Source organism: Papilio polytes, unplaced genomic scaffold (genome assembly GCF_000836215.1).
Source record: "Papilio polytes unplaced genomic scaffold, Ppol_1.0 DF824102.1, whole genome shotgun sequence".
Taxonomy (NCBI): Eukaryota; Metazoa; Arthropoda; class Insecta; order Lepidoptera; family Papilionidae; genus Papilio; species Papilio polytes.
In genome coordinates, this window is record NW_013525102.1 from 5,899,517 (window position 1) to 5,921,072 (window position 21,556).

At 40.0% G+C, this 21,556-nt stretch overlaps 1 protein-coding gene and 1 long non-coding RNA gene across 2 annotated transcripts in view; one reads left to right on the forward strand and one right to left on the reverse strand.

Moving 5' to 3' along the window:
• Window positions 1-21,556, reverse strand: part of LOC106099657 (tribbles homolog 2-like) — a 35,262-nt gene that overhangs the window by 5,790 nt on the left and 7,916 nt on the right. The window lies entirely within an intron of this gene.
• The window catches only part of LOC106099659, a 42,712-nt gene continuing 24,385 nt past the window's right edge, over window positions 3,230-21,556 (forward strand). Inside the window, exon 1 of the long non-coding RNA XR_001225396.1 lies at window positions 3,230-3,565. This is a non-coding gene — a long non-coding RNA (uncharacterized LOC106099659). The remainder of the gene's footprint in view (window positions 3,566-21,556) is intronic.

A 21,556-nucleotide genomic window follows, 5' to 3' on the forward strand; every position in this document is an offset into this window, starting at 1 on the left:
TCCGGCGAGCGGTCGACTTTCTAACACGGGGTCGGTGTACGCGGCGGTGTGTCGCAATAATTTCTCCGATGCCGCGAACGAAGAAAGCGCGACCTCGTCGCTATTTTGCAATCGCACGCTCCGCGGGAAAGAGCAGTAGAAAGCGCGGGCGGACCGAGCGACGGATGCATTTGCCCCACCGCGCCAGGCGCGCCTCCCACAAACGCAGCAGTTCGTGTCGGACGAGTACTTGGAATTGGGCAAACGGGCGCGGGTTGCGCAAGGCCCGATAAACGCGCGGGCCCTTGTCACCGCTGCGCTGGTGAAACACTTCCGTTCATTGACTCTTTCCCGATATAATGTGACGTATGTTTCGAAATACTTTCGCCTTACGCAAGGCACGTGTTTATGCGTCGAGGCCTAGCAAAAAACGTTCGCTCGGACTTGTATCCTTGATCTTTCCGGGTGAGTTGGAGGCAGTGCTATACGCTCCACATGTCGCAAGCTCGTAAGACTCGGCATGTAACTAGGAATTCCTCTGTTGGGATGCAAGACGAAGTACCGGCGGGTAAGCGTTGCGCGCGTCGGGTTGCGTGAGCACTTTCATAACGCGTTGTTACGTTTCTAGTCGACTTCTGTAACGGTTGAGAAATGCAGCAGTAAAAAGCTGTCGGTCCCATATCGCGGATGAGTAACCATCATTACACAGCGCGGTTGGAAAAACGCAACACGCCGCTCGTGTGATCGCGCCTTACAATAACTTTCACGTAACAGCTCCGATACTTCACATGTCGTCGTAACTCTATCAACATTTCAGCTGTTACAGAACAAAGGTACATGTAACAAAGACCTTGTTATACAATAATTTACAGTTAATTTTCTAAGCAAATTATTACGGCATACAGAACGCTTTACACTAATAGTGTATCCCTAGGAATAGCATAACTGGTTATTTTTTAATCAAATACATGAAACCCGTACATATATAAGTGAACATAGCATAGGTGTTCGCGTCACCTGGAGGCAGGTGAAACTGAGAGCAGCGTCGTGTGGCAGCTGCCTGACAGATGCGGTCTGCGGTCTCAAAGCAACTCGACATCCGCGCGCTCGGGACACGATTATTCCCGCGCAATCGCTTCCTCCTCATTATTGGAAGTCGGAAGTGCGAAACGCTCGCCTCCGTACCTCTGTATTTCTGTATGTAAGTAAATCCGAAGGAATTATTTTGTAGAAACGTATAGCATTGAGTTGAGCACATCTGTATCCTGCGGTGCCGTGCGACTTTACGAAATCTTACTAATATTACAAATGCGAAAGTATAGATGGATGAATGGATGTATGCTAGAGTTTGTTGCGGGCGAAAGCTGGTCAATTATATTTTTAAATAAAACAAATGAAGGCTGCATTTTCTATTTTGCTACTATACATCGAACAACATCTTGTCAAAAATTTCCGAATGGCTGAAGATAGTTCGTGCAGTAGCTTTAATGGATTTCCACTATTGCTGACGTACTGCTCAACAATTCCGCCGGTTGGTAATGGCATAAAAATGTATTATTAATCATAAAGAATTGCAAGTGAGGACGCAAGAGTTTGCGATACGGCGCACGTTACCAACTGTACAGCAACACGGATTGCAAACATTCGCTTAACGGTATTGGATCTTGCGCGACAACTATATATTGAAATATATATAGTATTGAATTTGTTAGTGAATTTATTTTGTTCCTAACACAAAACAACTTTAATCAATATCAACAATACACAGACGTTTGCGATTAAAAGATCGATTCATCAATCGATCGACATGATCGATTTGAATTACACATTTTAATTACTTTATATAAAGATAGAGAAATTATTCAAAGATGAAATGTCGATGTCTATTTTAAATACGGCAGTGACATCGAGCCTCTAAAGTTTTGAAAGCATTACTAAGGATTTGCAAAACACCACAACATATCAAATACACGCTTAGTTAATTTCAAAATACAGTTTGCGTAACTCCGAAACAATTGTAACGAGTGGGCGATGCGGACACACTGAACTATTACACATCTCGTACTGATTGACAGATTTTTTAGTAAATATATATAACTAGATTTCATCTGAAACTCCGTCCGCGTGGATTAAAAAAAAAAAAAACAAAATTATTTATCCTATTCTTCCAGACTTTGTTCTACATTTATACCAAATTTCATCAAAATCCGTTTAGTTGTTTAGGCTGTAAACTCTAACAAACATGCAGGTTTGTCTTTATTGCTTACCTTGGATCAACATAAAGTATTTTGTCTTCGTGTTAACCTGATAATGGTGTTGATATTTTTGTTCTAAATTTTGAAACTAATTCCTAGGAATTAGTGTCAAAAATTTAGAAGAATACTAAGAGTGTGCGCACACCTTCGACGAAGCTATCATACGACTGTTTAGTCGCGTATTAATTCGTATGAGGTTATATGGAGGTGCGTTCTCTACACGATTTTTAGTTGTACTAAACAATTGAATGGGCTGCGAAACAATCGACAATCGCACAACAGTTGTGGGATAGTTTAGTCAAAGGTTTGCCCGCTCTTAAACTATTATTCACTATTAGCAATATGTGCACAGATGCAAAATGTTACCTAAAGTAACGGAACGGATGACGCAGGACTGTTTCGAAAACGCGAAATAAGCAATGTTGCGACTCCGTTGCGAAATGTGTTTTAGCTCGTGCCTGCGGAACGCGTGGGGCGACAAATAGGTTTAATCTGTGATTTGCAGACATCGTTACTTAATTAACGCATTGTTATACGATAACGGTTTTTATTTACTGATTTACTTCGACTGATATTCTACGATATTGTAGCCGTTTTCACTAAAATGTTGACAGTTAATTTGTTAATATTATTAATAGTAGTTATGTTGCAAATAATAAATCAGTCGTATTTAGTATTTGTAAACGGTTACAGTTATCACATTAAAATGTAATTATTTATAATTAAAATTCAATTGAAAACTAGGCGGTAAAATATGGAAACGATTGATATTCTATTTGTTAATTTTTATCGCGGTTTTATCAACTTTTTCACTCTTATCTTAAATAAAACTTAAAAAATGTCACCTCATACTTGTTTACTTACAGATAAATATGTAAATGTTGGAAAGATAAACAAATAAGAAATGTTTGCTTGTAAAAAAAGTTATTTTGTCTTCAAATATAAATTCGGAAGCCCGAACTATTGACCATGACATTATTAATAGCAAATATTAATTTATTACATGTTAAAGAAAACTTTGTATATATTAATAATGAGGCTAGTATATTATATATATCGGACATGGAACTTTCTTTTATGTTAGATTTCGTATCCGGCTCTCATTAGGTCGCTTTTGTAAAACAAATATTGAACGTTTCTCGACAAATCGTTTCCGAACGTGCGAACGAGCTGTCACTTTGACATGATAAACATTTGTTGACGTTTGAATTTTTAAAGACATTTAATTATGTTTTCGCATTTTTATAAATTCAGTTATTATTTCTTTATTATAATTATTGTTGTGAGATGTGTTAGTAACGCACATTCAGTATCTATTTATAAGTAAACAGGTAACAGACTGGTCTTATTATGTAGTGCAGTTGTATGTAAGTCTTACCACCTGCTGTACTGGATCTCGCCTATTATAGTACTGTTTATTTTCGCACCATTTGTGATGTCTCGTGGCGATAATTAGCAATTTTATAATTACGCTTTGTTAGAGACAAAGAATAATTTCGTTGAACAGACGATGTAACCTTTTTGTGACAATTTTTAATTGTTTTATTGGTTATCTGACTTCGTTAATAATATTTATCAGAGTTTATTATCAATTGTGTACATTATCATCGATTGTAATTAATAATATCAGCTTATTGTATGATTCATTGATTTTTTTAAAATAAATTCGCGAACTTTTTACATCTACTGAGTTTATAAGTTATAATTGAATTCAATAAGCCCTTTGTGCAGCAAGTTGTTAAGTGACTGAGAGTGCAGCCGCGATCTGTATCTCGGAGTGGAGCGGGCCAATGGCTGTAATAGCGCCGACCCCAATGACGTCGCGCTATCGCTACGGCGATAACGCATGGAGACCCCTTTACTATTACTCAAATTGCATATTGACGTCATTCAATGCACGCACTACATCGACGTCTAAGCACAGTTAGCGTAGTTCTCTTACATGTTAAAACTGCAATGTACACTTAACGGCTAAATTACGCAACATTAGCGTTTCGCATAGAAATCTACGACGGCAAAACAAGCGAGTACTACGTACGCGTAATCGCCGCGTATACGATGAAAGTACAGGCTTTCGTAAAGTTGTTTATATCGTTCGCAACAATTTCACGAAGTTTGTAAATAGACCTTATCGTTGCAAATTAAATAAAAAATAACAAAATAAATACTATCGAGAGTCGAGAACGAGTTTCTACCGTTACCTTCCTCATGAAAATACGAGTAAACATCCAAGTGAATGCGACCCGTTCCGAAACGAGTTCCCGTATTCACGAAACATCGCGACGACACCACAACAAACGTATAATCGATCATCGATTCGATGGAGCGTATCGGTTCCACGAATTGTTTACGCGTCCACAGCGACCCGCTAATCGGAGGCGACACGAATATCTTCTAGTTCAAAACACGAAAGTTCATAGGCCTTATATATGTACGTTTTGGAATTTAAATGCTCCTTACGCTTGTGTGAATCGAGAACGTGTATCGAATATGATTCGATCGCGTCGATAAACAAACAGAGGCCGGGCTGCGGACGATGCCCTTGCGATTCCACGTCTCCGATGTCTGAAGGCGCGCTGGGCAGCCGGACCGCGGCCGCTCACGGCACTGCACGACGTATGTGGCACGACGAGACAGCGGTACTTTCTCATCGGGTACCGTTCGCCCGGCGAAATGATACTAGGCCGATGAAAGTTCCGATAGCCCGCCCGTCGATTCAATACCCGAGAAATGACCGCGCTCGCCACAATTGCGCACTTAACATTTTTTACCATGCCACCGAACGGTCGAGATGAGATCATAAAAGGATCAACGCTCTACGCGAATGCCGAGGCGATGATCGACTCGTTTAGGGTCCGCGAACTCGGTCGTTCACCTCCGCCACCGCTTTTTACTATCTCAACGCAATGATGTAACTCAGAAAACGCGGAAATCGTAATTTCTAACGCGAGCGGTTATGTCACGGCCCCGCGCCGAGATGCACGCCGCGAGAGGTCGCCGAACTTGCGAAACTACACCTGCCACGGTCGAGGGGAGCGGCACGGTGCCGGCCGGTGCAACGAAGAAAGCGCGGAAATGTAAGAGCGAAAATTACAGCATTACGTGATGCCAGTTCTAAGACAAAAAAAGTCAACTTATTTTCTAGGTTTACATGACGGTACATTCCAAAACCCGCGTCGACGGTCGGCGATGGTCGCTTGCACAATCCACGACGGAAGAGAGTGCGGGCGAAACGGCATACCGTGGTGATGCAATAAAGAAAGTGCGGAACTGAAGTAGGTTTTCCAGCGCGGTGAACGTACTCGGCCATTAGCCGTGTATCATTTGCGTCGGCAAAGGCTCTAAAGTCGCGCGGCCGACGACCCCGCGGAGGAGCCGCGGCATTCGCATTCGACTCTATGATAAAATACGGTCTGCCAAGAAAATTACGATGCGGAATCACGACGCGCAGTCGACGGCGCGGCGACGATCGCGATCAGACATAATATGACACTCGGTGCTTGAGGAAAGTGCGCGAGGACGTGCACGAAGGTAACGTGACCTTTAAATAGGCGAAAAAAGTTTAATTTAAAGGCGATATGTCAAGTTCAGCATGTGCGAGGCCGGTGCGCAGGCGCGGCGCGGCGCGGGACGGGGCGGGGGCGCGTTGACAATGAATGGCAAAGCACCGTTGTACTTGACCCAGTATTCGGGCCGTCACGGGCCGCCGGCGCCTGCGCAGCGCTCTAACGAATGCAGCCACTTACCGTACAAGTCGACATCATCAACACAATTAATAATCGCACGCACATAGACAAAAAAATTATTACAAAATTTCAGTGTCCGAAATAAATTTAAAATTAAAGAACTATAAATTATGTGAGATTTTTTCACATGAAAATCGTGCATAGCGTTTACAACAAAGAGCGCTTATGACACCACTGACATTGGTATACTAGATCACTAGGCCACGGCAAAAAAAATATATAAATAATTTGGCAGCCGCGTCGGCTCGGTTTACGTCAATCAAGTAGATATTCAAATCGTCTCGCGTCAGACATGTGCACCTTGATGATGTCATTGTTTTGATACGAGATAGTTTTAGAGTTAAATCACACAATATTTGTGGCAAACATTATATCGTAATTATATCGTATAATTACAATTATCGAATTGTTTACGTGTATTTCATAAAAGTATTCTTAAACTTGTACTTGACATATGCAAGCATCTGTCATTGCGCAAGGTCGCTAGTTCACCTGTCTAGTGTCGGTTGAGTCCGTTAAACAACAAGACTATACTTTTTTAATCGCATATTTTCCGTATCAATAAAAAAGGCTAGTCAAAAAATAAAGTTGCACTATGGCTTTAATATTCTAAGCCGACGAAATAAGAAATCAAGCGCTACAGCGCTCGCGTCGGGCCAACGAGGTGTCGGGGCAGCGCGGCAGCGGAGGCGAGCGCACTCGTAATAATCCAAGTGGGTTAAGGTTCCATCAAGGATTTGTTGCGGCAAAACACCGCTCCAAAACGCCGAGCGTTCGTTACTATGAGCTAACTGCACGCCGGTTCCGCTGCATTTGTACATTACAACCTTTTGTAATTTTATTATTATTTTTTTTTATATTTTATTTTACAACATAGATCGTTAAAGGCGACTTACAGTCAGTGAGTTTTCGAATGAAGAATGGATTTTTTTTTAATCCTCGTTCAAACTACGAATTCATTTGTTTCTTTATAATGGCAATGTCTCATTCACCTGTCGAAGACGGTTACGAGAAGTTCAAAAGAGATGTCCTTTGTTTAATTAGCGACAGACACAAACAAAAGTAAGTCGATCGTTAGGCGCGTCCCTTTGTCCCGACACCTAAGCCGAGGACAATGGAAACGTCCTTTGAGAGGCTTTTGAATTTCGCGAGCGCTCACAGGCGAGCCGAGCGGAGCGCAAAACAAACAGGTTAATAAGTTTCAAAACGATCCAGATGTATTACAAAAGCGGTAGCACACAACTGTTTGGCAACTGCACGGCCGATTGTTTCGCAACTCGCATCGCAGCGTCCGGACCACTCGATTAATTGTTTCTATCGTTCAATATCGACTATTCGATTCTTTTGTTTAAAACACAAGCGCTTTGTTCCTCCGAGTGGTTATTAAAAAATTAAAGTATTTTTAAATTGTTATTCACAGCTCTCGTATTCTGTTGTTGCCATGAAGTACCGCGTTCTTTGTAAATATTATTGCAATGTTATTGTAATTAATAGAGACGCGAATGTTTTGAATAATTTAATATTTGGCAACATTTGACCTTAAACGTATTATGTAATTAATACTATTTTAATTGAGTTCTAACGACTCGCTTACAATGAAATAGGTATGCTAAAGTGCAGTTTGAAATGTCCCAATACGCGTTAACAAAACCTGATATTGTGAATACGAGACGATATATCCAATTTCGGTTAGCGCATGTAACCTTTGAGGGTTACTAATATTGGTTACTGATGCAATTGTCTTGTGCAATGGACTTTTAAATAAATATGCCTATTAACCTTCGATCGCGTACGGCCTTTATTTCTACTGAATATATTTCAGTTTACAAAATAGAATGAACGTTACACGTTACTATAAATATCGTTAATAATAGGTAGATGTGTGCTCAGACGGCGGAGGCGGCAGATGTTCGCGTAACTATTATACCTCGGACAAAGGCAGGTAAAGGACCAAGTCGAGCCATGTGCTGCGTGTCACTTTTTCACATGTTTAATGTGGATTGAAAAAAACTAATCTGACCGGACAGATGCTAGAGCACATGCGCACACAAAAACACAGACATCTAACAGATGGAAAATCATATAACCAAATCGATTACCCGCGCAATCGACGGAACGTTTTGGATACGCGTTGCGTAACTACATCAGAATAATTACAATGGTTTCCCTTTGTTACAAAAGAGAGAAACGAATCGAATCCCAGTTATCAAAATTAATAACGGCAAAACCAATTTACTCTGATCGCGTAATATCCTGCCCGGAGCATTTATTGTGCTCGTCAGTTTTCAATTTTCCTCGCGATGAGGGGAAAATAATAAATGATCGATTGGATTTTACTTTGACGTTACACAATTAAAAAGTAACTTTTGTCCTTTGTCATACGTTGTACATATATTTTGACGTAGAATCATTTAACAGCACTTTCCTAAGTTGTTGTACAATATTAAAAGCTCGATCGATGAATAAAAAAAACAGCAAATATTGACCTCGCTGAATATGTCGAAAGCCAAACTCTGTGACTGGTTATAAGTGCATTTGAATAAACATTCGCTTCGACAGTAACGAAACTTTGTTGACCTTACGCTGTATCGGATATCGGCCCGTGCTTTTAGATAGACCCATCAGGTGCCCAAACACGGCGACTGCCTTTTGTATGAACATACCAAAACACTTGGCTTTTATTATTGCTTCCGGGCATCTTAAATACAGTATATTTTATTAACATTTAAAAATAACCGGCAATTCTTGCCCTTTCATAGAGTTATAAACTCAACGTAATATATTATAATGGATATAGCGCTTAAAAATAGACCCGTCGTTGTAATGTTAAGAAGTTGTTGCCCATAAAGTCTCGAAGGACCAGATTTACGAAGTCTATTCATTCTGGTCGAACAGAGCAAAAGGTGACTTGATAACTTGAACGTGTGGTTTAATTTAGACTGGCAAAGGTTTAGCTTGGTTATTGTCTGCTAAGAATGCGAATGTTGAACACGTGCGTTTCGCAGGTAGCAGGGCTGCATGTGCAATAGCATTGTCCGTCTCGAGATAAAGGTGTTTTTCTTGCTCGGGTATAGGTGAATCCTTGCACAATGGCCGGTGTTCTGTAGATCATCGGTGCGTTTGGATAGTGCATCATGCGTAGGAGATCACAATGCTTGTAGTTTTTACGGCAACATCTGTTAGTTTCGAAGGTACGCCGAACAAAAGAGAATCGACATTGTCACGTCGCTCACATAATTGTTGAAAGATTAACCCGATATGAGAACGAACAATCAAATATTAGAACACCTTGAATTTTTTTGTAAGAAAGGACGAACTCGTTTTACGTTTACCTGAATTTCTATACGTGGTTTGGATTTTTTATTTATTAAATTTAAACAGTACCTTCACGACAATTTTACTAATATAATAAATGCGAAAGTTTATATAGATGGATGAATGTTTGTTAGAATTTGTAGTCTAAACGACTGAAAGGATTTAATTAAAATTTTGGTATTGATGTAGAGGATAGTCTGGAAAACGGTGTCGCGGGCGAAAGCAAGTATGCTATAAAACTCTTAAATAAATTTAAGTAGACCTATACAATTAGGGAGTCAATTCCCTACCTCAACACGGTCATTGGTCTTGAGGCTTATCAGGAGGAGGCACCCAGTGCACAGAGGTCGTACAATCTCTGTTATCACGCTGATAACGCGCTAAGGTCGAGTGCTGCAATGTTATACACTGTCATGTCACAATACACTATAGGTACTCTTTGATGTACTTCACCTTTGGAACTAGTTATACTAAATGAGAGTAAGAATCTTGTAACATGGTATACATTAGAAAATCTAAAATATAAAATGTTGTATATAATATTTGTATCCCGCTAAAAGGAAACTTAATATAATAGTTAACTTTTCTTAAAAACTATTAGGTAATTAAATTAAATAATTTTCAATTTATTAAATGCTAATTCGTATCGATTCTAATCGGATAGTTTCACATGACTCTTGAAATATTAAAAAAAACCTTCGAGGGGAACGGAACAAGATTTTGAAGTGCTCTCGACCACCGGATGTAACGGGACCGGAAATGGACCTCTAAATACAACCACTGAGCCAGCAGATGGCCGATATTGTAGCGGTTGAGACAAAAGAAAAAAATAAATTGAATAAAAAAATTGCGTTCACGTCACATGGTCGAAGCGCATATTGAAGTTTAAATTGGATCATGGTTTTAAAACGAATTAAGAAATTACATTTATATTTCATGTTATTTTAAATGGACATTCACTTTACTGACAAAAATCTTTAAAAATGAATAAAAACTCGTGGTTTATATTCGTCTACCTAATTTAGATACTTCGGATTAAATTACTTCTAAATAAAAAATAACTTATGTGCGACAAATAACTAATACGCAATAGATTCAACATGTGTCATCATTGCGTAAGAAAATGAGCTGTTTATTATTAAACCAGAACATACTTATATAATAGAAGGAAATGAAGATGATACAAGACAGTGAAGGTTTACAATTACTGTATTGATGCAAACACTGGCACTAACTAACCTATAAATAAGTACACGTATTACAGAAAACATAAAGACGTGTTAAATGTTAACACTTCAGACCATAAACAACAAGAGCGATTTTAATTGTGGGCAGTCGCATCTCGAGTTACAATTATAATTGATTTATCTTTGGTCACAGACTAAAAACAAAGATGCACACTGCACTTATACTGGCTATCTGTACCAATTACGGACTAGCTCCGCCATATTAAAGATGGCGGACACTTCGAAATTTAAATCAAATCGCTTTACATCGAGTTCCTGTCTTTTATAATGCGATTTGCAATTTTAAAAGCAAAGGCAGCTCGACTAGTCCTTATTGTTATGGTTAACTCAATAATCAACAATAATTTTCCACCATTAATCTTTACGAGCGACGGGAAATTATCTGTGCAACAGGAAGACATGAGGATAATACCAGATGTGAGGGTAATTGATAAGTAAGCCGTGAGGACTACTTATGTTTACCTTAAGACAGATGTTGAATCTTTATACTTTGCAAAAAAATGAAAATTGTGAAATTGCAACGGCACGGTTTCTTTAAGTAGCACATATTACACGTATGAAAAATGCGGCTACGGCAGATGTGCTAATTTCGCAAACCGATCATTATTACCAGAATGTCACGTTCACGCTCTAAACCTAATAAAATAATATCAACAATACATCAGAAGGCATATCGTACATGGGCTGTGGCACGTATTTCGTTTGACAAATTCCGATAAGTGATGTCATTGTCAATAGTACAGTTGTTTGTTTGATGTTCAATAATGCGTCTTTACAAAGGATTACTATATCGATGATACTGGGCGTTAAAATTTAAATTTGGAACAGAGCTCGATCCTGGTTGGTCGACGGCGATGGAAGGCGGAAGAGCGGCGCTTGCGCAACTGACATTGAACCGAGCCACGTCTGAGGCCGGCCGCCGGATTCTCATACAATAAAGATAATGGCGCATGTTAATACGACTTATCTAATAACAAAACCGCACCATTTTCCTCGATTGACGAAGCGTTTATTGAAATTGTATGTGTAAGAGGAAAACCCGTTATTTAGAGCGAACATTTCCATAGTACTCCGATTTCTCGGTAACAGGATGTGACGTATAAACAATGCCAATGCGGAAGTGTAAGGTCGTTATCGTACGTAAAAACAAATACAATTGTGAAATGCCATTTCCTCTCACTATTCAAACTTTATTTGCTTTCACTGAATAATGCATGTAAATGATGTTGACAAATTTATTTTTTAAATTGATAATGCTTGTGATGGTAGGCAAACATCAGATATTTTAAAAAATAAGGAAAAATTACTATGGTCTTTATAATTGTATTACCATTAGAGTTTGTACTGTCTTTTTTACAGTTAATATATGATATTTCAAATAGCACAATTAAATATCTATTTCACTAATTATGATACAGATCAGACACGTTATAATTAATTACACAGTGTATCTGTAGTAATTTGGAATCTATGCCGTTGCGATAGAGTTCATTATTACATGAATCTGAAATCTGATGAAATCCTGAAACCTCCACAGTAAGTTTTCCGGCGAAGGTATCACACGTCATTCGCACACTCGCAAGCGCCGCTGATAATTACATCACGAGTGTACAATGTCACCTTGTCTGTCTGTCCGCACGTTGAAACGTTGACATTGAGATATTGTATGCTAAAATCAATTTGCTTAACATTGTCGTAAACATAAATATTTAATTTTCTGAACGAAGGTGTCTGTTTGAAGAAACAGTTTTTATTCAATGATTTTTCTTCTTGGGTTAAATCTTCTTATTGAGTTAGATTGTTATGTCTATTTTAGATTCCCACCCTTATTTGAAATTCACACATTTAATGGCCTGCGTGTGTATGTGTACAGAAGCCAAGTAATGCATTAACAGGATCGCGGCTACTTACTGGAGGTTTCTTTGTGTCGAAAGTAGGTTAAAGGGTTTGTTTACCGTGCCGTATATGTATGGGCTGCAGGTAAGTGGTAGTTACTCGTTAGGGAACGGGGTGAAGTTTCTTTGGTAAGTTGTAGCGAGCGCGGAAGCGGAGGCGGTAGCGGGTTATTGGAGCAGTACGTGGCGTGGTGGTGCTACAAGCGTGCGCGGCGGCCGTGGCGATCGCGCCGTCCTTGGCCACGGGCTATCGATACGGGCCGAGTCGGCGGCGCGTAACCGCTTCCGCGTGCCGTCACTACGTCATCAACTGGCGTACGTTGCGCACGATCACAATCGATATCGCGCCTACTGACACGTCATACGTCCTCGGGGTGGCTCTGACGTCAGCGAGTATACAACACGATCTAACGAGGGGCTGTTTCATGTTCCGACGAAAACTTCCGCTCTTAATGAATGAACTTTGTACGGCTTTACAAGTTACATTGGAATACGGATGGGCGAGCTGTGCGTACAAGTTATAAATGTCGATTACATCAGCCCGATTTGAATGCTGCGCATATTCTCGCAAAATCTGTACAAACACTCGATTTCGTTCGCATATCGGAGAAACAAGCGCGGAATGTTTTATTTGTCGTATGTGACGCGCGTCCATTGTCCGATCGGAGACGACACGAGTGCCTGTCGCCGGGGATCATCAACACTGGCAATGACACGACCCGATCACGGCCGCGCATAGTAATTTGCACTTAAAAATTCACCTCATAAGATTGATTGACATTGGTTCTCCTTACGGAGACAGATATGAAAAACAATACTGCAGCCAAACAATCGATTTTATTTTATTTAAAATTTAAAACCCAAGCATAGTTTACTTCAAAACATTGGCATTGATTATGTATCTATAAATATTCTTTGTGAACGCTTCTCACTCCACTAGTAATTGCTTTTAAACTGGTCTACATATTTCAAAGGAGCAATGCAGATGCATACATGTTCAGCTATAAACATCTGTAGGCGAATGAACATATTTATTTATAAAATCTTTGACTTTGCAACTTGCAGTTTACTTTTCTTTAAAAATATTCTGACAAAGTGAATTTACGTCAATTCAAACATATTGTGGTAATTTATTGTATGCAAATGTTACTTGTACTTGCCGACCGGACAATACAAGGAAAATACTTGGATGAGTAACGAACAGACCTTCTTCCCTTTTTAGGTAATACATATTCACTGATATTTCTAGTGACATCCTTGATTTTTTTTATTATATAAGGAACATAACATTGTACCTTTAATGTTTACCATTCAAACATATTAGTTTATTAATATTAAACTCGGGTTTTTGAGACTTAGTGCGTGTCCGACCACTGGCTGATAGGGATATATGAGATAAGGGAACAAAATCCGATATTTCCATTCCATTTTACACGTTGGATTGTTATCAAACAATTTACAATTTGGTGGGACAGGCCCGAAATGAACTATAAATGTAAGATTATCGTGGTCTGCGTGAGAGTTCGACAACTGCAGTGAATAGTGCTCAAACGAGCCACGGGTATTGTTTGTCGCTGCGCTTACGCAACGTGACCGCGAACTGAGGTCGCATACGCTCTCATATTTATTATACGTATTCTTCAATCTCGAACGCGCCGCGAGGTCGCAACCACGAAAAGAGTACGATTTCGCAACTGTACAGTTTTCAATGTCATTGTGAACTTTAGCAATGAATACAGTGCCGGTTTTTTACATGTACGCATATATCTAGACTTGTCTAGTCTGGATTCAAGGTTTAGATGTGTGCATTTAAAGTAACCATTTCTCGTTATCAGTCGATGGACGACATATTTTTGAATAGCAGCATGACTTTCAAAATATCACGTCATTTGGTTCGGCGCAAACCGGATTGATCCAGTTCCCAATAGCCAATATTTCAAATTTAGATATGCGAATAACTTTGCTATAGTTCTAATTAGAATGTGATGTAAAAACCAGTTTCGGTTGCACTATTCCTGTGGTATGCGATTTTAAACGTAATAACTACAACATAAGATCGATTGTCGAGTTTAGATCGATGTTGAATATTGATGACCCTTGCTCGAACAGCTAGACCGGGCTGCAAAACCGGTCGATAGGGCGTGCAGTACAAGTTTGATATCAACAGAGCCGTTTTTTGCAATCATCGGTAGTTATAGGATAAGATTATAACGCGAAAGTATCGATTAGAATATCGATAACGATAAGATTATTTCTTCGATCAAGGGTTATTGAAAATTTACCTATGTCCCTACGTATTTAAATTTAATTTGTGGCATTAAATTTTGCACTGTATATTTGATACGTAAAAGTCAAAATAGGTGCAGTTTATGTTTTGGCAAGAGGTAAAAGCTAACAGAAGTGTTGGCTGTCGGCGTTGGCTTGCGTCATTTCCTCTAGCTGACCGTGAACTGACGCGTTACGTCACCGGCCAGAGATTAGGATGCGCCTACGCCGCACATCTAGAGGACATTCGCTACAACCTTTGTTGTTTCTTATTAATACCATTTTTATTGTTGTCTCGCTCTTGTTTACCTTAACGTATTTAATAAATATGTTTAGTCGTAGTAAATTATTTTTAATAGTAAATAAAGTCCGGTTACGGTACTTTTTATGTGCGTCACCAGCTAAATAAAAACCCCGGAACACAAAAGTCGATTTATCTTAATAATCGCTTATGTAAATCAACAGAATAACAGGTATTGGGGGATTTTATATTCACTATTTGGTTTTTGATTTGAAGTTTAAAATCACAAGGCGCTGAATTAATTGCTTTAATTAAAAAAATATATATTCCATAGCAACAGACTGGACATGAGCTTGTATTGTCACGTATTTTAATGGTAACATTAACTTATCTCTGGGTAATACCGTTTAACATAAATTCATTTAAAAATACATTTCTGCAACGCAGTACTTTCCCAAATGCTAAGGAAATTTTTCAATGTAACCGAAGTGGAATTCTTGACAGCAAATGTTGGTAATTACTATATTTTTTTTGCAAATAACCACAAATTTTCCCATCCTTTATCATGATTTAATATCATCGATATTTTTATAATAAAACATATATGGCAAGCGAATACGTCCGCGCGAAATTAAAAATAAAAATTAGTAGTCTTGTTCTTCCAGACTATGTTTTTTTATCTATGCAAAATTTTACATCTACTGAGCTGTTCTGGAGATACGTAGAAACAAACATCCAACTTTCGCATTTATAAATATGAAGTAAGATGATTTCTTACTGGAATTATTAAACATATCTTGATTGATTGCTCTTTTTTTTCTTTGAATCGAGCAAGAGCAGGAAAACAGGAAACTGTTGCGCCGGCGCCCATGTCTCGACTCAGTAATGAACAGATGTACTGTACGAAGATATACAACTTGTATCACCAATATATCGTATTACATTAAAGACAAGATATAGTTTCACTGTAAATTGTTAAGTATTTAGGACACTTCCCTTTACTTATGTTTCAGTTTCAACAGTGATTCGTTAGTTGGAATCTTTGGCGTCTGTTGAGTACTCTATGATACTAACAATCGTTTAATTGTTAAACCTACACTAAGGGACTTCATTATTGACATTTCAAGTTATTTCGTTAATACAACTTTCTAATCCAGGAAGACACTAAATAATTGTCACCATTTTGATAATTCGAGAAATTGTAACACGGCATAGAATACGCACGGCATAGGCTTGTCTATACTTCATATGTACAGTGTGTTCAATTTATCAACAAATGATTCAAGTGTACGTGACATTTTACTTGATTATATAAAAACATGATTTCATAAGGAAAAACCTTGTGTTGATATTTTAAACAGCTTAGCGAATATTGCCGTTTATTAAATTAATAATTTAGCAATCAGATAAAAACTTAATTTGATACCGCTTTTTTCATTTCCTGTTTTGAAGTTTAATATTTTTTTTAAATAAATCATCTTTAAAATATGTATACGATCTAAACCTTCTATCCTTAATTGTTCTTTGCCATATTTTTTTTAGTTTCCAAATTCAAAAAGGTAAGCGCGGTAGTCGGACGTCAGTTATTTTTAGTGGCAGACGCATCATCTCAGATTGAGGGTTAATCGTAATTCTGGCCGGTTGCAAACCGGTCCAGGTGTTTTTTTTTTATTTTTGGCAGACGCTCGCGACCAAAGATAAACACCCACAGGGAAATAGCGTTTAATAAATCATTTAAGTATTAATAACGTTGTACGTTTAACGTCCATACATTTCACATTAACCTCGTTTCATTTTCCTTATATTGTCAAGAGAATGCTCTTGAATTACTGAATTTAATTTTAGCTCTTACGTCATACGTAGATACATTCGCGTCTAAATTTAAAGTACCCTTTGCACAAAGCACGAATTAAGGGACGTTCACCTGAGAATGGGTGCTGTGACTCACATCGATGCAGGATTTTAAGGTTGTGTCATTGACTTCAGATCTGATGTCAGCTGTGAGAATTAAAACGACCTCATTAGGATATCAGCATTTGAGTTTGTTTATTTTTTTAACACTCCTACACGAGTTCATTTAAATCATAACATTCAATGACGTCAAGCGTCATCGTGTTTTGTTTCATACTCTAAACAAACACTCGTAGGTAAGAATATTTGCTAAGGTTAAGGGCATCTTCGTGACGTAAGACAACTCGCGTAGGCGAATCCCTTTGCGAAGTTTTTCCCAAACTGGAATTTATCCACGGATGCCGCCTTCGCTGTTGTTTTGCGCATCAAACTGCCGTGGGTGGGACATTGGAATTATTCACCTCGAGGTACGTAAGAACGGTCAAAATTGCTTACGCCTCCGTCTGCGGTTAGCTTACTAAATCGGATCATATACGCAATGCACGCTTCGCTTACAATTCATTGTCTACAGATTAAAAATATAAAACGATTTGTCGACCGCGTAATGTACTTTTTGATTTATACATATGGCTTGGAGGTACTGAACACCCTGTATTAAAAAAGAAAAAAAAACACGTTCGCAAGATGCGGCCAGCGTCGAGATTTATGGTTTTACATCAGTAGCGACTTGCTGTTCTCCGTTTTGATGTTTTTAAAAAGATATATAATTTTGCTCTTAAAATAGAAATGGCTGTACTTTTACTGGGTTATTTATTTGAGAGTTTCGATAAATAATGATGCATCGTTTTCCTTATGCTTATTTAATTGCTATATGTAAAATACGTTATTGTAATTTACGCCTTCTTTCCTTGTAATTACGCATTATCATTGTTTTGTTACTTCATGAGACATTAAAAACGATAACGGGTTGATAAAAATAGTTGATTTTTGCTAAAAAACTAAAATGTAAACGACACAAATATAACTTTCAAGCTTACGAAAAAATTAAACATAGACATAGATAATGGTTTTAATAAGTTCTTTGTGGTAAAAGTATGTGTAAAACATTCCCCTCTGTTGAAGGGGAGTATTTAAGAGCAACGAGTGTATTTTCGGCTGTAGTATATATAGCTTTGAGGGGATTGACCTAATAGGTTCGATGATTCATCCCGCACCCTCCCTGTTACCCTCCGGGCTGTTGTGCTTATCGGTGACGTCATAGAGCGCACTCACCCGTCAACTTTCCCCGGGTGAATTTGTCAAGCCTGATTCATCACTACATTGTTACCAAGTGCGATTAGTAACACAAAGGTTGGTTGTTATCTTTATTAAAAAAATAAATTGCAAGTCATAGGCATGTATGTAAACCATGATAATGATATTAATTATAATAATTATATTGTTTGTGAAATTTCGTAAGCCCTTAGTCCCTTAGAGCATTTTTTAATTTTGCTAGCTACAACTTTTTCATTGGCAAGTCGTTTTTTTACTATAGAATTTATACGGCAAACAGTGCAGACAAACAAATAAAACAGTAAAATTCTAATAAATTATTTTGTGTTGTACCGAGTTTACGAAAGGCTCGTACCATAGTTATTTGGTTAAACGCCCTAGCAACTGGCAAGGTACGCACACATACACGGCCATTGTTGTGCGATAACACCGGAACAGTGTATGGTCGTTTTAAATTCAATGAATCTGTAATTCATATGAAGTTCACGCGGTAACGAGGAAGCGGAACACGAGCCACACGAAATGTACACAATTACGAATCGACAGTCCACGGAACGGACGGCCGAAGGTATAGAAAATGTTAATTGGTTGGATTATCGGAAGCCCGTATTGGTTAAGAAGCGTTTTGTAATGTTAACAAAAGGTCTGTTATCGTCCGTGTCCGTTTCGGCGGGCAACGACCCCGCGCTGCACATCCGAGTCGCGACCAAACGTCGTGAGCGATGCCCCCGGCAGGTTTACAGCGATAAAACTGAACGCAAGCGAAAAACAAAAGCCTCAGCCGGCTCGCGTTTCGCTCGTTGCCAAGCTAAAATCATAGCGAGCTAAATAATGAAATGCTGGCGTCGGTTCGGTCGCGTGTCTGCCACGATCCCTTTGCCTTTTTTATTTCGTTTTCGTTCCCTGTGACCGCTCATGCAAAACAATTAAGCACTGATTATTCCACATTATAACCAGGATTATTATTCACATCGGAGCCCTTAAGGTCTAACTTAAAACAAGTTTTTAATCTATTTTTTATAATCTGCCAGCCATATTGTTTCGTTCCTGTAGAGCGCTCTTGTGTAACTTTGATATCGTAAAGCTGCGATTACAGGGACGTCTTTATTATTGGCGCGTGCACGTTTTCTTGTGTGAATTCATCCCCTCGACGGCCAGTTTTTGCGACGATGTGTACAGTGCACTCCCGGGGCACGGCCGGGGTTACGTCGGTTCAAGCCGCGCGGCCGGCTCACTGGCTCCGAGTCACGACACGCTGACTCAACCAGACGGTGATATCATGATGCGACACCGTTACCACCTTCGTTAACACATCATAACGTCACCACATGACTGACATCTCCACCGAGTTATTCAAACAATATGTGAAATTGTTGGTTTTATAAACTCAATTATTGCGCGTCAAAATCTGAAGCTTCTCAAAGAAGCTAAGCGTGATATAGATGACAGTTGAATAATTGTAGGGATTGGTTAATCACTCTGCAATTTACTAATGTCGAAACAGCATTGTCGCTACGTTTCCAGTCGGCGCCCAGGCACGATAATTTAATAAAGGTCCTTAGGCAACAAATCATTATTTGTATACGACAGTGGTAATTCCAACGCTTATTCAAAATCGAAAATGTCTAATCGTTAACGCTATTCTGTGAACATTAGAATCTGATTTGGATAGGAAATTCGTGGTGGTAAATTAGTATTTACAAGGATTGGGAACACAGTGTAACAGATGTCGGCATGGAGCGTGTCACAACGCACGGCCGGCGTATCGGATAAGTGCGCGTTACGCAAATCCGCAGATATGTCGGCCGCGCGGGCGCAGGCGCTTGCACAAGGTTTCGCAGACCTTTGTTTTACGCAACCCGATCGATTTAATAGCAAGTCGTGCATTTTCTCAGCCGCGCACCCGCCGCCGAACAAAACTAATTGTCGATCGCAACCGGCTATTGTAAGGCGCCGGAAATGGAAAGAAAAAAATATGAAATAGATCGGCCGGATCTGCGCGGTTCCGATGCGACAAAAACTCGACGCCCGGCGCACTCTCGTTGTGAAACACTTTTTTTGCGGTGACCGGATTTATTTTCATGTTTATATGGATGACGTCGATGTCCGGTGTTCGCTTCTCAGAACGACCTTTTGACAAAGGTGATATTCGCAGTGCGATGCACTGTCGTCCACGTCCGGTAGCCGCGTCCGGTGTTTTTGTGCCACCGAAAAAGGTGCGAACACGCTTTATTTATAGCGATGACCGGCTCGGGTCGTCCTCGTCGGACTTTATTTACAGATCGGGGGAGAGGCAGAAGTAGGCGTAGACGAAAGCATTCCTGGTTGTTTCACGGCTTGCGAAGGCGTCGGATGGTTCGATGTTTGTGTATGTATATAGAAGCGTGTCGGGCGTCGGTTCCGCACGGACGGAGGCGGCTGGGGCGCGACATTGGCACGGTTACGCGACCTCCGCAGAGCGCGCGAGGCCGCGCCGGACGCGCCCGAAACGCCACGCATCCGGCACGCCCGAGCAACCATATACCAATACCTTCCCGAGTATGAAGTATCTCTTCGGATAATCTTCGCTTCGCGTCGCAATCGAACGTTTTCATTACACAATGACAATAACTCTAGCGGTTCGGCGAAGTTATACAACTGTCGAAACCGAGAGACGCACGAATGGCTTGCTGGGCGGCCGGTATTATGCAAATGCGTCGTCGTAATGGCTTGCACCACGAGTCTTCGCTGAGGCGTTTCAAAACGTTTTGAAAACGTTGGTCGGACACAGGTAAACGTGGGGGCGGGTGCGAGTAGCTCACGGCGAGCGCAGCCTGGGGCGGTAGGGAGGCACTCGCGAATTTGCACGTAGAAAGAATGTGAGGTGATCGCCAGCGGGCGCAAGGCGGGCGCGCGAGGAAGCGGTGGCCGGGCCGGTATGCGGCGCGGCGAGGCGTCTGCCGCCTCATCGCGGACAGATTTGGCACATCCGCCGGCGAGTGCCAGCGCACGCGGATCATAAATACCCCGTCCCGTTAGCGCCGCAGACGACCGAATACTTTCACATCGAGAGGACTGATTCACATGTGAAATAGACTCTCCTTAGAATATAGAAGACAATGAATGCTTTGATGTCATGCAACATTGCGCCTTGTATTCGTTGGATAAACAAAGTGTCGCCGTTCAATCAGATCGCGCTCCTCGGCTTACGTTGAACGCAAAAAATTCTAGGTTATTTGTTACCTGGAAGCATTCGCCGCGACGTAATTATTTTTGTGCGAAGGCGGGATGAGAGCAGACAATACACTGGGGACAATATATACCTGAAATTACAAAAGCCGTGTCTTTGGGTGTAGGTACGTCGCACCGGCTCCGCTCCGTCTGGGACAAGATCGAATCTATCAACTCTGGATTCATTCATGAAACTTTAACTATATTACAATTTTAAATGGCGTGTTACAAAAGCTACTGTCGTCACGTGCGTTTCCGTTCGTTTATATCCTGTCTGATA